Source organism: Sorex araneus, chromosome 3 (assembly GCF_027595985.1).
Source record: "Sorex araneus isolate mSorAra2 chromosome 3, mSorAra2.pri, whole genome shotgun sequence".
NCBI lineage: Eukaryota > Metazoa > Chordata > Mammalia > Eulipotyphla > Soricidae > Sorex > Sorex araneus.
This window is the reverse complement of record NC_073304.1, coordinates 162,385,422-162,407,857: the sequence shown is the minus strand read 5'-3', so window position 1 is coordinate 162,407,857 and position 22,436 is coordinate 162,385,422. Positions and strand designations below refer to the sequence as shown.

The 22,436-nt window shown below is 41.2% G+C and overlaps 1 pseudogene; it reads left to right on the top strand.

Moving 5' to 3' along the window:
* Window positions 1-313: 313 nt before the first annotated feature.
* The window catches only part of LOC129403388 (uncharacterized), a 136,185-nt pseudogene continuing 114,062 nt past the window's right edge, over window positions 314-22,436 (top strand).

Here is a 22,436-nt window from a genome sequence, read left to right as displayed (position 1 = left end):
GGTGGAAGCAAAGAAGATCAAGCATGACATCATTGGATTGACTGAGACAAGAAGGCATCAAACACATCATGATGTTTCCAATACCAGAGAAGAACTGTTCCTCAGAACTGTTCCTTGGAACAGTAGAGGCGTCAGTGGTGTCAGTGATCTCATCAACATGAACTTGACCATGAGCATTGACTTGTTTGAATGCCTAACAACCCGAATCAGATGCTTATGTTTGAATAGATGTGGCTCATTGCCGGCAGTTTCTATCTTTGTCATCTACGCACCAACGTCCAACTACGATGAAGAAGAAATTGAGAAGTTCTATATGGAGCTGGAGAAGTTCTATAAAGAAGACCACACCTTCTACAAGGTCATTATCGGTGATTTTAATGTCAAGATAGGACCAAAAAGGTTACCCAAAGAACTCCACATTGGGACCCATGGCCTAGAATGGAACGAACAGGGTGAGAGACTGAGTTCATCATGTTGACCAATACCACTCATGGTAACTCGCAGTTCCAGAAGGCTAAATCTAAACATAGGACATGGGAGTCTTTGGTGGACAGTTCCACAATGACACTGACCACATAATATTTAATTGACGGTTTTGCCTGACCAATGTCACTGGTGTCCCAAAATTCCAAGCAGGATCAGACCACCGTCTCCTTTGTGCAAAATTCTACTTCATGGAGCAGGGAGAAAGGCTGCAACATTTAAGAAGAGAACTCCCAGAACGACCACCAACTGGGAGCTCTTTGGCACTATTGCAGCAATATGGGAAGATGCCATCATTGACAGCATCTACGAGGAATATGATTGACTGGTTCAGCACCACCATGATTGTGTGAGGAATGCAGAGAGAAAGAAAGCCACAAAAAGACGCCTGTCTTCAGAAACTCTCGAGCTCATTCCCCAGTATGGTTTGGCGAGAGCCTCAGGCAATCACAAGTTAACATCTGAGCTCTCAAAGCTGTGCAGAGAGGTGATAAGTGAAGACCTCAATGAGAGAAGAGCAGCAGTGTTGGCCCATGCAGCAGAAGCCAGGAAAAATATTCGCAACACTTGGCTATTCTTCGCCAACTGTAAGACCAAGATGACTGCCCTCCGACGTCCTGATGGATCTATCACATCTTCCAGAAGGGCAATGGAGAAGGTTATCCACAACTTCTACTCAGATCTCTTTGATAGCCACGTCCACCTGCCCACATACCAAATTCCACAGGATGGATATGCCATTCCCAGCGTTCTCCCTTCTGAAATTCAACACGCCATTTTGTCGGTAAAGAAGGGTACAGCATCCCATCCAGACAAGGTCAGACCTGAACACCTGAAGAATCTGCTGCCGGTACTCATCAATATACTGGCTTGGCACTTCACATGCTACCTGTCTGAATGCATGGTTCTGTCCCAATGGAAAAACAGCAGGACCATCCTGTTGTATAAGAAGGGAGACATCCATGACATTCGCAACTATCGCCCAATCTGCCTATTGCCCGTCGTCTACAAGTTGTTCACTCAAGTCATCCTGAATAGGATTCGCAGACAATAGATGAAGAACAACCATGCGAGCAAGCCACATTCCAAAAGGGATTCAGCACAATCGACCATATCCACATGGTGACCAAGCTCATTTAGGTTTCATGAGAGTTCAAGATGCTGCTCTGTCTAATGTTCATGAATTTAAAGAAGGCCTTTGATTCTGGGGCATTCAAACTCAGTACATCAGGATCCTCCATGAGCTGTATTATGGATTCACTATCAGGATCTCAACATTCTACAAGGAAGTGATCATTGACGTAAAGAGAGGGGTTCAGCAGGGCAATATCATTTCACCAAAACTCTTCAGTGCCACCCTCAAGAACGTAATGCAATGACTGGAATGGGAAGGAATGGGAATGAAGAAAGACAGTTGGCAACTACACCACCTTCACTTTACTGATAACATCGTTCTAATAACACCAAATATCAGCCAACTGGCATGAATGCTGGCCAACTTCGACCTTGAGTATGGAAAGGCCAGACTGTAGCTGAATCTCACGAAGACAATGTTCATGAGAAACAGACTAGTTCCTGATGTTCCATTTGCCCTCAATGGAATGAACATCTCCAAATGCAGCAGTTATGTGTACCTACATCGAGAACTCAACATGACAAACGACCTGGCACCTGAATTGCGCAGGAGGAAGAGAGTATCGTGAAATGCCTTCAGTAGTGTCAAAGAAGTGGTTAAGAGTACAAAGAACGTCTCTATGGCTTCAGGCATATCTTTTCGACTCCACCATTCTTTCTGCGCTACCATATGCCTCAGAGACCTGGGCCCAATGAAAATAGGATAAGAATGCTATTCTGGTTACCCAAAGAGGAATAAAAAGAGCTATGCTTGGAGTATCACGTTTCACTCAAGTGAGAGAAGGAATCCAGAGTTCTGATCTCTGTTGATATCGAGAATCAGGGAGGCTGTCTCGTTTGCCAAGGCGTCAAAAATCAAATAGGCCAGACATGTTTTGCGATTTGGAGACGACCGCTGGACTAGAGCTGTTACCAACTGGATTCCCCGGGATGTCAAAAGAATGCATGGCCGCCCACCTATGGTCAGACTTCTTCGTCAAGACCCTGAATGAACGGTTTTAGGCTCTTCGTGTTCCTGGAGCGAGCAGACACAATTGGGCTACACTAGCATGCAACAGGGACGAATGGAGACATTACAGGCACCCGCTCGAGCAAATCAATGATCAGCAGGGTAACAAGTGATACAAGTGATCTATATGGAATGTGAAATTCATTATATAGCTTTTCCAGCGAAAGGAAAATTCAGATTCCTGGCAAAATACTGGTTCTGTTACATTTTAGCCAGCATGCCAAGAAGTTTCTGAAAAGTTTTGTTTACCTTTTGACATATAGCAACCATTTACTTAATCTGCGATGATACTTTATTATTATTATTTTGGGTTTCAGGCCACACCCAGTGGTGCTCAGGGCTTACTCTTGGCTCTGCACTCAGGGATCACTCCTGGCAGTGCTCAGGGGACCAGATGAGGTACAGGGGGAATTGAGTCCTGGTCAGTTGTGTGTCAGACGAAAGCACTACACGCTGTACTTAGCTCTGGCCCTATGATAATAATTTAATACAGAGTGCAGCAACAGATTTAAGAATGGGGAAGACAGAACCGTTGGTTGAAAATCGTTTTATGTGTCTAGAATTACAAGCAATAAATGCAAAAGAGAAACTGATCATTTTTGCAGAAATAAAACTTCCTTTGTGTGGTTAGTTGCATGTGATTAAAACAAGAACTGCAAAGTGTACTCACCGCTCTGCTTGAACATTTTTGGATCTTAGGCACTTTCATTCTTTATATAAAAATAGGGGGAAAGACTATCTTTAAAAAATGGGGTGCAGGAATATAAAAGCTCTTGGTAAGTTCTTAATCTTGCCCACAGATCACAATTACTGGGAGCACTTTGAAAACCATATGTGCCTTGAGACCATGTCAGGAGCTCCTGTTCAGTGGTTCTGGAATGAGTTTAGTGGTTCATATTTTAAATGATTCTCAAGGAATTCTGATATGCTTCTGAGATAGAGAACTATTCTATCTCAGGTGATTTTTACCTCTTTTTAAAAAAATTTCTTTTCTGAGCATTAAATGAACATTGAACGAATTTTAAATAACTTAGATGATCAGATTTCTTGAAATAAAAAGCAGGAGCTTGGAAAACCTCTACTGGAATGTTTTTGATCTGACTGCCCTGTACTCACCGGCCTTTACTGTAGGAGTGATGGGGGCCTAGGTATCAGGCTCCAACAGTCTGATTCTGGCTGTGGGACTCAGCAGGAGGTTTCTCACTCTCCTGTGACATTGCTCTGTGACCTTGCGCATCTGTGGCATAGTCCTACATCTAGTCTCTGTTTGACAGACCATAAGTTCCAGTGATATCTTCTGAAAGTAACTCTCTTGGGAACCATATAATTTCCCCCATTTGCCACTATTTTATTTTAATTCTGGTTTTGGTTTTGGGGGATGCTCAGGATTTACTCAAGCACTCAGAAATTATCTGCTATGCTTGGGGGCATGGTCTGGCTGTACTCTCTTCTACCTCCTCACCTTTTTTATCCTCAGTTTTCCTTTAGTAAATGCCATTATAGAAATTCAGCCCCCTCTCTGAAACCCTCTGTGCCTGATGCATTTGGAGCTCAAAATGTCCTAGGCCCTGGAGTGGTTGAGCCTGCTTTTCATTTTCTGCACAGCTCCCTCACTGAGTGTGGAGGAGTACCTTGGAATTCTTCATGTTCAGGTTTCTCCAGGAAGCATAGGGTTGCCCTATAGGATGAATAAAGACTGCAATAGCCTCACCTTTGTTAAACTTTTGTCACTAAAGGATTTGGAATCGTGGATAAGGGGTGAAATCTGTGATAACTGCAGCCTTTAAAACTTGTTTTACAAAACTATCTTTTAACTTAAAAGAATTTTAAAAAAAATTGGGGGCCACACCATTGGCGCTCATGGTTTATTTCTGGTTCAGGGATCACTCCTGGCAGGCTGGGTGGAACCCTGGTTGGCCACGTGCAAGGCAGACTACATACTTGCTTTACCATGACTTTGGCCCCCAAACTATCTTTTCTTTGATTGCATCTGTTTTTCTCATTCCTTCTAACAAACAGTAACAAGAAATTAAATAATTTATGTTATCAGTTCCTTTCTGAATATTAATTCTTTATAGAAATGAACACTCCAGAAAATCCTGTGTGTATGTGCCTCTAGATAAAACAAATAGACATTTAAAAGTTGTTATTGTTGAACCATAGGGACACATGCTCAGACACCTAAGTGATTAGCTTAAACTTCAGTGGCTCATTTTTGGCCCAGAGTCATCTCATTCTTTTTGAATATTAGATATCTTTATTTTTCTAATTGTACATTATATAGTTTTTATGTTTGTGTTGGTTGAATTTGTTCTGTGTTGATCTTCATATTAGGGCTTTGGAATCAAGAGTATCTGGGGGCAAGGAGATGTAGTTACTAAATTGAACTTTTAATTACTGCATGATATCTTTGTTTTCACAAACTAGCAGGCACTAGAGAAATTTGTTATGTGCATTTGTTTAAATTAGTTACTCTTTAAGAGCAGGTTTAAAAATTAAGATTAGCTAATATATGAGGACAATGTTTCTTCCTGTGTATTCCTTAGAAAATATAGTGAAAGCTGCTAAGTGGTTAAAAAAAATACACTGCTGTTGGGGCTGCCAGCCTAGGTTCAGTCCCTATGGTTCATTTCATATGGTCCCCAAGCACTGCCAGGAGTGAGTTTTGAGTGCAGAGCAAGGAGTAATGCCTGAGTATCACCAGGTGTGGCCCAAACATAAAACCAAAATAATCCCATTTAAAAAAATAATGATAATAGTAGAATTTTCTTTCAGAAACAAAGGTCTTAAAAAAGAAGGACATACCTTGAAACTTTTGACTTTTGGATATGAGAAATGTAGGCCCATTATAGGAGGATTCAGAAGTCTGGAGAAGTCAGCTGCCTCCAACACTTCAAAATCACCACTATGCTCCTGGCTGGACTCTGCTGCTCGGGATGAACCTTATTCAGAAATTAATCTGTTGAAAAACTCAGGTATGTAGGTTTTTTGACTTAAATCAACAGGCTTTAATGGAGTTGGGGATGGGCTACCTCCCTCTATCTCCTTGTACTTCTGGAAGCCCCAGCAGTCACGCACACAACCCAAAGTTAAAAATTTATCACACCACCCAGTTAAAAATTTAACTTCAGCTGTATCACCCTGTTAAAAATTTTGAACTTCCTGCAGTGACCATTCAAATTCTACAACACTGATAAACCAGGAGTAGCATACCAAATTAGATGGGATATAATGTCAAAGACAACCAAATTCGATTAACAAAATATGGACACAAAAGACTTCACTTGTAACAACATGTTAGTAATCTCTTATAAAAGGGTTTAATGACTTCATGGTGAAATACAACAATCTACATTAACTTTCTTTTAAGGAAAGATTTTTTATCATTCTTTTATCAAATTATTTATAACAAGTAATATAAAATAAATTATTGAGGGCCTTCTATGGGGTCAGCCTTAAGAGGTGGTTGGGAAAATTGGAGATAATGGTGTTGGAAAGATCATAACATGAAAAACTTTGTAATACACAGTGTTTATATAAAGTAAGGGAAAAATAAAATTAAAAAATTTAATAAAAGAAGTCTGGGGAAGAGCAGATGGAAAGTAGAAATACTTTATTTAAAAAAAATGGTGGTGTGGGATGGAGAAAGGAGAAAGAAGGCCTAACACAGAGACTTAGACAAGAAACTTCATTGGATAAGGATGACTGGATTCAGTTTCAGTGGCTGTTGGATCAGTAGTGCAAATCTTATTTATAAATTTCTCTCAACTTTTTGTAAAATCTGGTACATATGGTCTTTGGATGAGTATTTTTTGTTTTGCATGAGGTGTGCCTGTAAGTGTCATTGTGATTGTTTCTGTTGGCTGGGGCCTCAGAGAGGGTCAGGACACACATACGTTGGAGGTAGACCCATTGGGATGAGTAAAAGTGAGTTTAAATTCCACAGCAGTAAATAATTGTGTCACCTGGGAAGACTTTTAATTATCCTGAGCTGCAGTTTTATTCTCTATTAAAAGAGAGAAGAAACTAATTCTTTGATAGTAACTAAGATAGACTAGTAAAGAGCATAAAATTTGGAATCAGAAATCATTTGTATCACTTGTCATCCCGTTGTTAATGGATTTGCTCAAGCGGGTGCCAGTAACATCTCCATTCGTCCCTCTCGCATGCTAGTGTAGCCCAATGGTGTCTGCTCACTCCAGAAACATGTGGATGTCTCCGTTCTTGTACAACAGGATGGTCCTGCTGGTTTTCCATTGGGACGGAACCTTGCATTCAGACAGGTAGCACTTCACACCAGATTCTTCAGGTGTTCGGGTCTGACCTTGTCTGGACAGGGTACTGTACGCTTCTTTACCAATGAAATGGCGTGTTGGATTTCGGAAGGGAGAACACTGGGAACAACATAACTATCCTGTGGAATTTGGTATGTGGGCGGGTGGATGTGGCTATCAAAGAGATCTGAGTAGAAGTTGTGGATAACCTTCTCCATTGCCCTTCTGGAAGATGTGATAGATCCATCAGGATGTCGGAGGGCAGTCATCTTGGTCTTATAGTTGGCGAAGGACAGGCAGGTGTTGCGAATACTTTTCCCGGCTTCTGCCGCATGGGCCAACACTGCTGCTCTTCTCTCTTTGAAGTCTTCCTTTTTCGCTTTCCTGCACAGCTTTGTGAGCTTGCCAAACCACATTGGCATATGAGCTTGAGTTTCTGAAGTCAGGCGACTTTTTTTTTTTTATGATAAATTATTTTTTTTTAATTTATTTATTTTTAATTAGAGAATCACCGTGAGGGTACAGTTACAGATTTATACACTTTTGTGCTTATACTTCCCTCATACAAAGTTCGGGAACCCATCCCTTCACCAGTGCCCATTCTCCATCACCCGTAAACCCAGCGTCCCTCCCACCCTCCCCAATCCCATCTCCCCCCCACCCCACCCTGCCACTGTGGCAAGGCATTCCCTTCTGTTCTCTCTCTCTAATTAGCTGTTGTGGTTTGCAATAAAGGTGTTGAGTGGCCGCTGTGCTCAGTCTCTAGCCCTCATTCAGCCCGCAACTCCCTTCCCCCACATGGCCTTCGACTACAATGTAGTTGGTGATCGCTTCTCTGAGTTGACCTTTCCCCGGAACGTGAGGCCAGCCTCGAAGCCATGGAGTCAACCTCCTGGTACTTATTTCTACAGTTCTTGGGTGTTAGTCTCCCACTCTGTTATTCTATATACCATAGATGAGTGCAATCTTTCTATGTCTGTCTCTCTCTTTCTGACTCATTTCACTCAGCATGAAACTTTTCATGCCCATCCACTTAACTACAAAATTCTTGACCTCCTTTTTTCTAACAGCTGCATAGTATTCCATTGTATAGATGTACCAAAGTTTCCTCAACCAGTCATCTGTTCTGGGGCATTCGGGTTTTTTCCAGATTCTGGCTATTGTAAACAGTGCAGTCAGGCGACTTTTTGTGGCTTTCTCTCTCTCTGCATTTCTCGCACAATCATGGAGATGCTGAACCAGTCGATCGTATTCCTCATAGATGTTGTCAATGACAGCATCTTCCCATATTGCTGCAATAGTGCCAAGGAGCTCCCAGTTGGTGGTAGTTCTGGGAGTTTTCTTCTTAAATGTTGCAGCCCTTTCTCCCCGCTCTGTGAAGTAGAATTTCAAACAAAATTCTGGTGATCTGATCCCGTTTGGAATTTTGGGACACCAGCGACATTGGTCAGGCAAAACCATCGAATGAATATGATGTGGTCAATGTCTTTGTGGAACTGTCCACTGGGAGATTCCAGTGTTCAACGTTTAGATTTGGCCTTCTGGAACTGCGAGTTACCATGAGTGGTATTGGTCAACATGATGAACTCAGTCTCTCACCCTGTCCGTTCCATTCTAGGCCATGGGTCCCAATGTGGAGTTCTTCATGTGACCTTCTTGGTCCTATCTTGACATTAAAATCACCGACAATGACCTTGTAGAAGGGGTGGTCTTCTTTATAGAACTTCTCCAGCTCCATATAGAACTTCTCAATTTCTTCTTCATCGTAGTTGGATATTGTTGCATAGACGATGAAGATAGAAACTGCCGGCCGTGAGCCATACCTTTTCAAATGTAAGTGTCTGATTCAGGTTGTTAGGCATTCAAATGAATCAATGCTCATGGCCAAGTTCATGTTGACAAGAACATGTACACCTCTACTGTCACATGTTCCAAGGAGCAGTTCTTTTACAGTGCCGAAAATGTTGTGATGTGTTCGATGCCTTCTCATCTTGGTCAATCCAATCTTCTGCACTTGGACTATCAGGTCCTCGATGGATGCTTCCAATGCCATGTACGTTTGTTAAAAATGCAAACAGTCATTTCAGTCCTCCTTCGTTTTTGCAGCCTAGTTCGGTCCTGAGATTTTTATCAGCCTCTCCTTGTTCGTCCTTCTTAACGCTGTTGTATTGGGGGCTCTTTCATGGTCAGAAGAATGAGGCCCATTGTTATTATTGTTTTTGGCATATCGAATACGCCACAGGTAGCTTGCCAGGCTCTGCCATGCGGGCAGGATACTCTCGGTAGCTTGCTGGGCATTCCGAGAGGAATGGAGGCTTTTAGGTGGCCTCTAGTCACCATTATGGGTGTTCTTATGGTTCACACCATATTTGAACCCCGTCAAATGTGGTGCGGTAATTATGGAAAATGGGAAGGAAGTGTTTATGATGTGTCCGGAAAGTGGCCTGGAGTGTGAGGCAGTTGGGTAGTGGAGGTCGGCCAATGAGGAATTTATCTGGCACCAGCAGGGTGTATCTTATGGGTGTGACCCCTGGGTCTCTGGAGATTAGGGGAAGCAGGCAGAGGATCTCTGTTCCCAGGTCCGGTTGAGCCTAGAGTCCAAGGTCACAAAGTTCCACATTACCTGGTTCTGTGGGACTTCACTTATCCATGAGGCTCAGCCCAAGCATCCGGAAAGCAGCCTGAAACATGGTGACGGTTGGGTCGGAATCAGAAATAGACATGTAAAATATACCATATTTGCTTCCTGGCCGCTCACTGGCAATGAGCTTCAGTTAACTACTTAAATATCCAAGTCTCAGTTTCTTCATATCTAAAGGATTTATAATACCATTTTTGCCTCAGGTAACTTTGGTATAATTAAATAATTCCATGTAGGTATAAATGTTTGATCAATATTAGACCTTTTCTAATATTCAATTGGGAGATCCGATCTCAGCAGTGTTCAGGGATCCATGTGGTGCCAGAGATCAAACATAGACCCTTACTCATGCTAGGCATGTACTCTGTTACTTGAATTATCTTCTAGCTCCAATATTAGACACATCTTTCAGTATAAAATTAAGTTTCTTTGCTCAGTTCCTTCTCCATGACTTTGCAAAAGAAAAAATTATGATTATTTTATTGGGTAGCTCAACTTTTTACCTTTTTTTTATTGATCAGAAAAGAAATGACATGAAGTAACATTAATTCAACTTTGTATTTTGCTTATTATATGGAATTTAACAGCATACATCCAAAGCCATATGCTGCTATGGTTACTGATTATAATGTACTAAGTATTAAACTAGAAAATTCTATTTAAAGAACAGTTTTCAGAGAGGTGATACATTTTACCTACGTATTCTTTCATTACAATGTGAATTCTCTATACAACATAAATCTTTTTTAAGATTAATTCTGAAATCCACATTTATGTTTTAATAATTTTGGAAAATATGAGTGGAATTCTTGCTCATATTTTGGGGGTTTAAAATATTCTAGATAGAAACTTTTTAAAAAATTAAATTAATTTCTATTTAGTCATGTACAATGCTTACAATTTTCCAATGATCCATTTTCCCATGTCCACTTCCCTCTACCAATGCCCACTGTCACCCCACTTGCCTATCACGCAGCAGTCTCCTTCTTTGAGAGACTTATTAAAAAATATGTTTTGCACTGGGTTTACAGTACTGTTACTGATAACATTTTATATATAACACTTTGCCATCTTCAGAACCATTTCCTGGTCCTGGTTGAAGCTTCCCTCACCATAGATATTGCCCCCTGCCTACACTATCTTTCAGCCCCCTCAAGTGACTTGTTTCCTACTGAATACCTGTTCTCATGTGTTTTGTTTCTGTTGTGTAGACTGAACATTTCAAGCAGTTCACTCCTAACTCCATTTAGTCAGGATTAACTTCAGTTGGGTTTATAAAGCAGAAGGCAGCACATAGACAAAAGTAAAATAAAATTATACATTCTTCTATAAAAACAGTTAACCCATCTCTTCATCCCGATTATCTCCCAATAATTTTCCCTTACTCAATAGTCAGCAATCATCAAGATGCCTTATTAAGTATTGTTTTCACAATCTACAGTCAGTTAAAGGGTAGTCAAGGTGAAGGGAGAGAGCTGTCTTCCTCCTTTCTACCTGTATTTCTAGGGTACCTACAACTTCTCAGTCATAATATTTCAAGAGAGTAAGGAGAGCTGTTCCTTGTATTTCAGTTGTGTTGATAGGCCAGTCGTCCCCCTTCTTCCTGTTCTATTTCGATTATATAGAATAGATTTCTAATCTATTTCCCATTAGTCTAATGGTAACTATGTATTCTACTCTAAGTGTGTAACTAAACTTGATATACCAAAGGAAACAAGAATCAGGGTAGTGGGTTTGAAGATATGTGGAAAACATGTGTAATTACACTGAACATGACTAGAACTCTTAATTTTGCTTTATATTTGATCTGTTAATTTAATAGAATCTGTATCTGTGCCTGAATCTATATATGTAATTTATACATATATTTATATTTGGCACATGCATTGAAAGGTAGTTCTTAGCTAATTCCCAAATGATTATTGTATTTCAAAAGATGCTGTTCCAACATTAATTAATAAAAATATTTAGACATATCCACAAGAATGTCTCATATTCAAAAAACAAGGCAATAGTTATTTACTTTCTGGTATCACATCCATTGCCAGTGTACCCACCTCCCTCCTGCAAGGGCCTTAATACCCCTCTCTTTCAATTGTATAAATCAGTTCTCCCATTGTGTTTCCTTTAGACTTTGTTACTACCTAGCTGTGTATCTTTAGGCCCCCAAAGTATTTGGTGGTAATTTAATTATTCCCTGATAGGATACCTACAGTATCCTAAAATACAGAGAACATTGCTTTTGTATTGAAATAGCATCTAAAGTCTTAGATTTTTCAGTTTTCTGTAATATGCTTATGTTTTTTAATGTTCATTTATTTATTTATTATTTTTTTTCTTCTTGGGTCACACCTGGCAATGCACAGGAATTACTTCAGGCTCTGCACTCAGGAATTACTCCTGGCGGTGCTCAGGGGACCATATGGGATGCTGAGAATCAAACCCAGGTCGGTCGTGTGCAAGGCAAATGCCCTACCCGCTGTTCTATTGCTTTGACCCCCACTGTTTTATTTTTGACATAGAACATAATAATTAAAATAAACATGTAACTGAAAGTTATGATGGGAAATTTCAGGCAGGAGCAAAATATTCTAAAGGATAAATATTTTGAAATGTTTATGGAAGTCTTGTCTGGTTGGTGAATTATGAATAAATGTGAAGAGGAGCAAGATATGATATAGAAGGTGTATCACTTGTATCACTTGCCATCCGTTGCTCATCGAGTTGCTCTAGCGGGTGTCAGTAACATCTCCATTTGTCCCTATTGTGTGCTAGTGTAGCCCAATGGCGTCTGTCGCTCAAGGAACTTGAAGAGCCTCAAACCGTTCATTCAGGGTCTTGACGAAGAAGTATGTCCATCTTGTAGGGGCATGGCCAGGCATTCTTTTGACATCCTGTGAAACCAGTTGGTAACATGGCTAGTCCAGCATCATCTCTAAATCGCATTACATGTCCAGCCCATGTATTTTCGATTCTTTTGCAAATGACACAGCCTCCCTGATTCTTGATCGTCCATGGAGGTCGAAACTCCGGATTCCTTCTCTCACTTGAAGGAAATGTGATACTCCAAGCATAGCTCTTTTGATTCCTCTTTGGGTAACTGGAATAGTGTTCTTATCCTGTTTTCGTAGGGCCCAGGTCTCTGAGGTGTATGTTACTGCAGGAAGAATGGTGGAGTCGAAAACATGTGCCCAGAGCCAGAGGTTCTTGGATGCTCTTGAAGGCGTTCTTTGCCGCTCTCTTCCTCCTACACAGTTCAGATGCCAGGTCGTTTGTCATGTTGAGTTCTCAACCTAGGTACACATAACTGCTGCATTTGGAGATGTTCATTTCATTGAAGGCAAATGAAACATCAGGAACTAGTCTGTTTCTCATGAACATTGTCTTCGTGAGATTCAGCTGTAGTCTGGCCTTTCCAAACTCATTGTCGAAGTCGGCCAGCATTCATGCCACTTGGCTAATGTTTGGTGTTATTAGAACAATGTCATCAGCAAAGCAGAGGTGGTGTAGTTGCTGACCATCTATCTTCATTCCCATTCCTTCCCATTCCAGTTGTCGCATGTTGTTCTTGAGGGTGGCACTAAAGGGTTTCAGTGAAATGGTATGCCCTGCTGAACCCCTATCTTTATGTTGATGATCACTTCTTTGTAGAATGGTGAGATCCTGGTGGTGAATCCGTAATACAGCTCACAGAGGATCCTGATGTACTGAGTTTGAACATCCTATTTGGCTAGGGCTTTGATGACTGCTTCAGTCTCAACAGAATCAAAGGCCTTCTTTAAATCAGTGAACGTTAGACAGAGTGGCATCTTGAACTCTCATGAAATCTCATTGAACTTGGTCACGGTGTGGATATGGTCGATCTTGTTGAATCCTTTTGGAACCCGGCTTGCTCGCATGGTTGTTCTTCATCTAGTGTTCTGCCAATCCTATTCAGGATGACTTGAGCGAACAACTTGTAGACGATGGACCACAGGCAGATCGGGCAATAGTTGCCGATGCTGTGGATGTCTCCCTTCTTATTCAGTAGGACAATCCTGCTGGTTTTCCATTGGGATGGAACAGTGCATTCAGACAGGTAGCATGTGAAGAGCAAAACCAGTGTATTGATGAGTACTGGCAGCAGATTTTTCAGGTATTCAGGTCTGACCTTGTCTGGACCAGTGCTGTACATTTCTTTACTGACAAAATGGCATGTCGGATTTCAGCAAAGAGAATGCTGGGAATGGCATATCCATCCTGTGGAATTTGGTATGTGGGCAGGTGGACGTGGCTATCAAAGAGATCTGAGTAGAAGTTGTGGATAACCTTCTCCATTGACCTTCTGGAAGATGTGTTGGATTCATCAGGACGTCGGAGAGCAGTCATCTTGGTCTTATAGTTGGCAAAGGACAGGCGGGTGTTGGAATACTTTTCCCGGCTTCTGCTGCATTGGCCAACACTACTGCTCTTCTCTCTTTGAGGTCTTATTTTATCACTTCCCTGCACAGCTTTGCAAGCTCGGACTTTAGCTTGTGATTGCCTGAGGCTCTCGCCAGACCACGTTGGGGAATGAGTTCAAGAGTTTCTGAAGGCAGGCGTCTTTTTGTGGCTTTCTTTCTCTCTGCATTCCTCGCACAATCATGGAGGTGCTGAACCAGTTGATTGTATTCTCCGTTGATATTGTCAATAATGACATCTTCCCATATTGCCACAATAGAGCCAGAGAGCTCCCAGTTGATGGTCGTTCTGGGAGTTCTACTCTTAAACATTGCAGCCATTTCTCCCCACTCTGTGAAGTAGAGTTTTGCATGAAGGAAACGATGGTCTGATCCCATTTGGAATTTTGGGACAACAGTGACATCGGTCAGGCAAAACCATCTATTGAATATTATGTGGTCAATTTCATTGTGAAACTGTCCACCAGGAGACTCCCATGTCCAATGTTTAGAGTTGGCCTTCTGGAACTGCGAGTTACCATGGATGGTCTTGGTCAACATGATGATCTCAGACAGTCTCTCACCTTGTTCATTTCATTCTAGGCCATGGGTCCCAATATTGAGTTCTTCGGGCAACATTCTAGGTCCTATCTTGGCATTAACATCACTCACAATGATCTTGTAGAAGGGGTGGTCTTCTTTATAGAACTTCTCCAGCTCCATGTAAAACTTCTCAATTTCTTCTTCATTGTAGTTGGATATTGGTGCATAGATGACGAAGATAGAAACTACTGGCAGTGAGCCACACCTATTCAAATATAAGCATCCGATTCGGGTTGTTAGGCATTTGAACAAATCAATGTTCATGCCCAAGTTTGTGTTAATGAGGACACCGACACCACCGAAGCCTTTATTGTCACATGTTCTGGGGAACAGTTCTTCTCCAGTGTCGAAACATGGTGATGTGATCGATGCCTTCTTGTCTCGGTCAACCCAATGACATTGTACTTGATCTTCTGTGCTTGCACCATCAGGTCCTTGATGGATGCTTCTAATGCCAGCATATGTGCGTTAAAAGTGCAGACAGTCATTTTAGTCCTTCTTCGTTTTGGCAGCCAAGTTCAGTCCTGGGGTTTTAGCAACCTCTCCTTGCTCAACCTTCTCAATGCTGCCATATTGGAGGCTCTTCCAGGGTCAGGGGAATGAGGTCCTGGAGGTCCATTTTTGTTACTGTTTTTGGCATGTGGAATATGCCACGTGTAGCTTGCCAGGCTCTGCTGTGTGGGTAGCATGTTAGTTTGCTCTTCGTGGGTTGGTACCGTTGCTACCCCCTCACCACAATGAGGTGGTGAATCATTGAGGGGGATAGAAGGTGATAGGAATAAAATTGTGATAGTCTTTTTATATATTACAATAATAGGTGTTTTATATATCCTATTATAGGAAGCTTTTTGTATTTTGAGTGCCACTCTGGTGAAATAAATTCATATTAGTTCATATTATTTTAGAGCCTCACTATTAGCTTAATATATCACATGGGTATATGCTTTAGCCCTTTAGCTTACATATTTTATTATTATCCTTCCAAATCATCCTATATAGGATAATATTGGTTTGCCCTTTCTTCCTTGACTCAGGGAGCTAAGGTTTATTGGGTTGCACCCATCACAGTACTTCCTGAGGCACTCCCATTTCTCTGTGTTTATCTTTAACTTCTCTGTGCTCTGTTTTCCCTCTCTGTTAATCACCTATATTCCCAAATCAGATTCTATAACTTGTAAGGGATCCTTCTAAAGACCCTGGATTTTGTTTTTTTAAGTGAAATATTGCTTTTCCCTTTCCCTTATGTCCTTTGCATAGTTTACTTTAGAGCAGTGTCCTTTTTGTATAGACTTAGGAAGACAGTTAATGCTATACTTTTGTAACTTGGAGTTAATTGGCTCTGAATAATATTTACTCCTAAGCATCTTTCATATTTACTCGACTTAGCCTCAGTTGTTTTTAGTTCCTAGCACCCCAAAATCAGGGTCTCAACGAAGGGACTGGATGGACAGAGGGAAACTGTAAGCAACCCTGGCATCAAAATGGGACAAGCCAACATAAAACTTAAAATAAGAGCATGCTGTTGACAAATTCTGCCGTGACCCCAAGAGAAATGACTAGACAAGGACCCTGTTAGGGTTAGGATGAGCAAATCTGGCCTGAGGACTGTAGTCTGGGATCTATAGTGAGATTTCCCCAGGAGAGCCACCCTTAAGCTTAATATATCTCTTACTATATCCATGCAAAATGACTAGGAAGATTATTAAGATGTAAATCTAAGGTGATTATTTATGGATGAAGGAAAGGATAAGTATGTCCTTAGATGAAATTCTTCCCTTGACGGGATCTCTTGGCAGGAGTAGATCTTTGTCTTAGAAAAGCGTCCCAGGAAGAAAGGGAAGGACTTCACACATATGTTGATTATGCTATCTGACCTGTATGTAGTTGCTACCTCTAACCTTGGAGGTTGGGCTCTAGACTAAGGCTTCAAGACTGAGTGCAGGGAGAATAGCATGGGGGAAAGTAGGAGATGGGAATGAGGAGCAGTATGAGACTGGGATGGTGCTCAGTGAGATTGGAATAGGCGCACAGAGAGAATGGAATAAGTGGCAGGACAGAGATTGGAATAAATGGCAACTGATCACCAACCAGCTTGGTGGCATGTATCTCCTTCATATGTCTGTTGGTGGTAGCTACAGATTGAGGTGGGGAAGAGGCTCATGGCCACTGAACACCCATGGTAAGAGAGCGAACACATTTATTAAATACACAATCCTACTTATTTTCAATCAGGCCAGTTGGCTTGTGCTGACAGAAGGAGGGAAAAGTTCTGTGAATAACTTAGTTGTGGTGGTTATTGTTGAGATTCTGGGTGGGGTACTGGGAGGGGAACACCTGGCAGTGACAGTAACTAGGGCCCATACCCACATGGGAGCAGTTTTTGAGGCAGACAGCAAGGTGGTGTTGGCGCTGAGAGAAAGGGCTCTAATGTTCTGCACTTGAGAGGATTTGGCAAGATTCATAAGTGATGATACTGACCCAAACTGAACACGATCTGATGTCTGCTGATCATCTTCTCTCTTGAAATGTCTAGTTATTTTTTAGTGGTTTTCACTTCTCTCTAGGCCTGGCCTGGCAACTCCTCATCTTTTAACTTCTTCTTTCACTGTGGTTGGCAGGCTATCTCTGCCCATGTTGACTGTCATTCTCCTTCTTTGAGGCCAACATGTGGTGCATTATGATGACTTCAGAAATTGTTCAAAACAATGAAACTCATTATTGGTGAACATGTATCAGTGTGGGTCATTCGGATCCCTATGACTGGTTTCACATATGGTAAACATCAGTGGTCAGCAGTTATGTCAGAGTGAGGGGCATGTGGCAATCTGTAGAGTGTGTCATAAACACCCTCTCAGTTACTGCTTCAGGGGAACATGAAGTAAAACTCTTAGCTGCTGAGTCAAAAAAAGAGTGTGCATTTGTGACATTTGAATTGCAGTTACTTTTTTGGGACCCCACTTAAAAATAGTGTGAGCTCAATCTGCAGAAATTCTGACTTGAGGGGATAGACCCAAGTTCACAAAAATGAGTTATTCTTAGATCTTTATAAGTAACTAAAAAGGAAGTCTCAATCTTAGCTACTTCAGCAATTAAGATGAATTCTATCTATCTCCCAGACAGATGCTTTGAGGACTAAATGAGATTCCTTAGATGAAAGAACACCTATTGCTCTTTAGAGGTTCACTATACTGTTGGTTATTATTTTGTAGTCAAGAGGCAACACCAATGCTTTTACATTTCTGGTCTGACTGCTGGATCCAGATTGTGGCCCTTTCCTTCAAACAAATCACACTGGTGTTTAAATTAAATTCTGAAAGTCTCAGACCACCAGCATACCCATTTTAAGGTTTCTATTTCAGTGAAGGTTCTATCTTTTCTGCTACATTTATGAAACTGATTCGATCAAGGAAGTACTTTTATGCTGTAAATACTCACACATCAGCTTATCTTCTTTTAGATTAATCAAAATATTTAGGCATCTCCACAAGAATGTCTCATATTCAAAAAATAAGGCAATAGTTATTTACTTCCTGGTACCATAACATGTTTTGAGAAATCTTTGTGACTTGCATAAAAGGAATAACAACTAGTTTCATGGAACTCCATTGTCAGAATAATGAATGCATTACAAACACATTGATTCAAAGTCTGCCCAGCTCTCTCTCCCTCCTGCTGGGAAGAGGGTGCCCCAGTGATTGTCGGGAGGAAGAAAACTCTTCTTTCGCCCCACTTTCTGCACCTTCTTAGGAGCGAGGCTTCTTGCCAGGGTAGGCAAAGAATGGATAAACGGCTAAAAGGTTAATGGGCAACATGGTGTTCTCAGAATCTCTCCAAGGCACTTAGGAAACTAGTAGCAGGGAGCTAAGTAGCAGCCAGAGAGCACCCAAGGGAGTACACGAGAGCTTATTATTCCACATGGTTACATATTCAAATTGATTTGAATGCCCAGGGCACCCAAGGGGATGTCAGGGGAGGCGGGAAAGATGCTGCAGGCTAGGGGAGGAAGCTGGTTGGGCATTAAAAATGTGCTACAGATATTTCCCTAAGGTGAATAAGCCCCACAATCATGAACATTCTGACAAAGAACTGTGAATGTCAAAAATGAGGTTGAATTTCCAAGTGATATAAAAATCCCTCTCAATGCATGAAGAATTTGACCTTGCTGTTAGCAAGAAATTCTTTTTCTTGAGTTCTTCATAAATGGCTTTTGTAGATTATCCAGGTAAATTGACATGTTCTCCCTGACCTCTAGAAGAAAGTAAGAAAGAAAGAAAGTATGAAAGAAAGAAAGAGAGAGAAAAAGAAAAAAAAGAAAAGAAAAAAGAAAAGAAAAGAAATACCAAAAAAAAAAAAAAACAACCCAAACCCAGGGATTATGAGTAAAGGTCTGTGACATTTTGGCTAATTAGAATTGGGGTTGGGGGAACTTTTGAGTGTTAGTGGCTACAGGTCTAACCTCTGGTTTTCTTCACCAATGTGGTTTGAGAGACTTAGGGTTGTGTTGGAAGGCAGAGGCAAAGATGGGGAATTTGGAAAACATGAAATTGTGGATTAGGTTTTTTTTGTGACCTTTCCATGGCAAAAATATTTTTAAAAATTACAAAATAATAGGTTTAAATGATAAATAGAATAGAATAGATATTAGTGAATACAATCTGTTTAAACAGCATTGTGAAATTGAAAATGCTTATCACATTTTTGGCTTCATCTGGGAATATCTAGGAGCGCTAATTGAGATGTGCAGCCAGATGTGGGAGGATTAACCACAAGAATTAGAAGGAGGTGGGACTCAGCATGACAGTATCTAGGTGGCATGACAGGGACTGGAGAGATACCTCAGTGGAGAGAGCCCCAGTTTACATCCCCACATTAAAATACCAATGTAGGGGGCACATCCCAAGAGGGGTGATGCGACTGGCATGTGCTGGGGCACCATATTCCCAGAAGCAACACATGGGCACAGGTAGCACATGCACACCCCTCCATTGTTCTGAAATGGCTTTTATAGAGTTTTTCCCAGCCTACCTCATGTGGGGCTTTCTACCGAGGTACAAGTACATTGCTAGGGCAGTTGATAAGGGGAAGAATTGGAAGTAGTTGATGGTCTTCTTTGATATTCTTTTCCTGGCCTTTGTTCTTGCTGGACCTTCTCTTGAAGGAAGGTCCAGCCTTCACTGGATCTGTTTTGGCACCAGTGAAAGGTCTTATTAGGCCTTAGTTCCTGTGTCCACAAGGTGGGTACTGCTAGCCTTAGGACTAGATGGTTTTATTCCCAAGATCTTATTGCCATGGGTGGTGGGGGAGGGGTGGATTAATTCACTGCCTGCCTGCTTCAAAAGCTGGAATCAAGTTCTAGCCAGTAGTGCCCACTACAGATATGTAATCAAACATTTTCTCATGGCTACATTTTTAAAAGGAAAAAGAAATCATATAAAATCAGCTCTAAGGCTAAGCAGATAGTTTGAAGAATTGGAACACACACACTTCATATGCACGCACAGAGTCCCAAATTTGATTCCTGGCTCTGCAGGGCTCCCTGAGAATTATTGAGCAAGGGCCTGGTGGCCTTTGCATACCACTGAACTGAGTTAGCACTGCAGCACCAGGCCTTAACCAGCACCAACCAGTGACCCAACAGCCCCACACTGCCTAGCCACGTATCACTGGGAGTATTCTCTAAGCTCCTGAGCACTTCTGTGAAGGTTTCAAAAGGGTTTTTTCTTCCAACAATATATTTTATTGAAACCTACAAACTCACGATGTTTCCCTATTCATATGTGGTACTGTAGTTGTTGCTATAGTTTCCTACTCAGTTGCATCTGTTCTACTGATAGTTCAAAAGCTGGATGGACTTTGGCACTGAGAAGTCTAGCCTCATGGTAACTGATGGAAATGCATGTGCCGACTGATACAGCAGAGAAAATATAAATTATTAGAAAATTAGAAATTCCACTTCATTTGTTTCGAAGCTCTAAAATGAAAATATCAGGGAGATAATGATTTCTTGCCTGTCAAAATAACCAAGGTAAAAGTAATGTAATTATTTGAAGATGTGCTTAAAAACTCATACCACTATTCCCAGTATAAATTGGTAAGACTCTCTTGGAAGATATTTTTTTCTTTCCTGTTGAGGTTTTAATTGTTTATCCAACTCCCAGGTTTATAGCAAAAAAAAAAAAACCCTAAAATGAATCATTTATTGAATGTTTATTACATAATGTATGCTTTGCATTTCTTATATTGTCTTTGAATCCTTTGAATCCTTACAACAACTCTTTGGAGAAGTTATTAACCCGATATAAGTGTAATAAAAAGATAGGAAAAATATCAATATGCTGCAGCATTGTTAAAAAGAAATTAAGAAAAACCAGGAAAAATACAAGTGTCCCTGATTTTGGAATATTTATTTTTCCTTGTTTTTCTTAACTTCTTAATGTCCCCAAATCAGGGACACTTATAACTTAATGGACTACTCAATAGAGATGATACATTTACTAAATTATTCTTAAGGAGTCTGTAATGAGGGCTGGAGATAATTCAGGCTCCAATTGGATGTTGTGGTTTGCAATAGGGATATTGAGTGGCCATTGTGTTCAGTCTCTAGTCTACTTTCAGCACGCATCTCCCTTCCTGTGCAGGATCTCCAACCACATTTTACTTGGTGTTCCCTTCTCTATCTAAGCTGCCTTTTCCCCAGCATGTGAGACCAGCTTCCAAGCCATGGAGCCAACCTCCTGGTACTTATTTCTACTATTCTTGGGTGTTAGTCTCCTACTCTGTTATTTTATATTCCACAGATGAGTGCAATCTTTCTATGTCTGTCTCTCTCTTTCTGATTCATTTCACTTAGCATGATACTTTCCATGTTGATCCACTTATATGCAAAGTTCATGACTTCATTTTTTCTAACAGCTGCATAGTATTCCGTTGTATAGATGTACCAGAGTTTCTTTAACCAGTCATCTGTTCTCGGGCACTCAGGTTTTTTCCAGATTCTGGCTATTGTAAACAGTGCTACGATGAACATATAAGTGCAGATGTCATTTCAATTATACTTTTTTGCTTCTCCGGGGTATATTCCCAGAAGTGGTATTGCTGGGTCAAATGGGAGCTCAATGTCTAAATTTTTTTTTGTTTTTGGGTCACACCCGGCGATGCACAGGGGTTACTCCTGGCTCTGCACTCAGGAATTACCCCTGACGGTGCTCAGGGGACCATATGGGATGCTGGGATTAGAACCCGGGTCGGCCGCGTGCAAGGAAAACGCCCTACCCGCTGTGCTATCGCTCCAGCCCCACAATGTCTAGTTTTTTGAGAAGCATCCATATTGTTTTCCAAAAGGGCTGAACCAGTCAGCATTCCCACCAGCAGTGTATAAGGGTCCCTTTCTCCCCACATCCTCTCCAACAACGGTTGCTTTTGTTCTTTTGCATGTGTGCCAGTTTCTGTGGTGTGAGGTGGTATCTCATGGTTGTTTTGATCTGCATCTCCCTGATGATTAGTGATGTAGAGCACTTTTTCATGTGCCTTTTGGCTATTCGTACCTCTTCTTGGAAAAGTTTATGTTCATTTCTTCACCCCATTTTCTGATGGGGTTGGATGTTTTCTTCTTGTAGAGTTCAACCAGTGCCTTATATACCCTTGATATCAACTCCTTATCTGTTGGGTATTGGGTGAATATCCTTTCCCATTAGATTTTCTTTGTATTCTGGTCACTGTATCTTTTGCGGTGCAGAAGCTTCTTAGTTTAATGTAGTCCCATTTGTTTATCTCTGTTTCCTCTTGGTTGGTCAGTTCCGTGTCATCTTTGAAGATACCATTAGCTTCAATATTGTGTAGGGTTTTGCCGACCTTGTCTTCAATGTACCTTATGG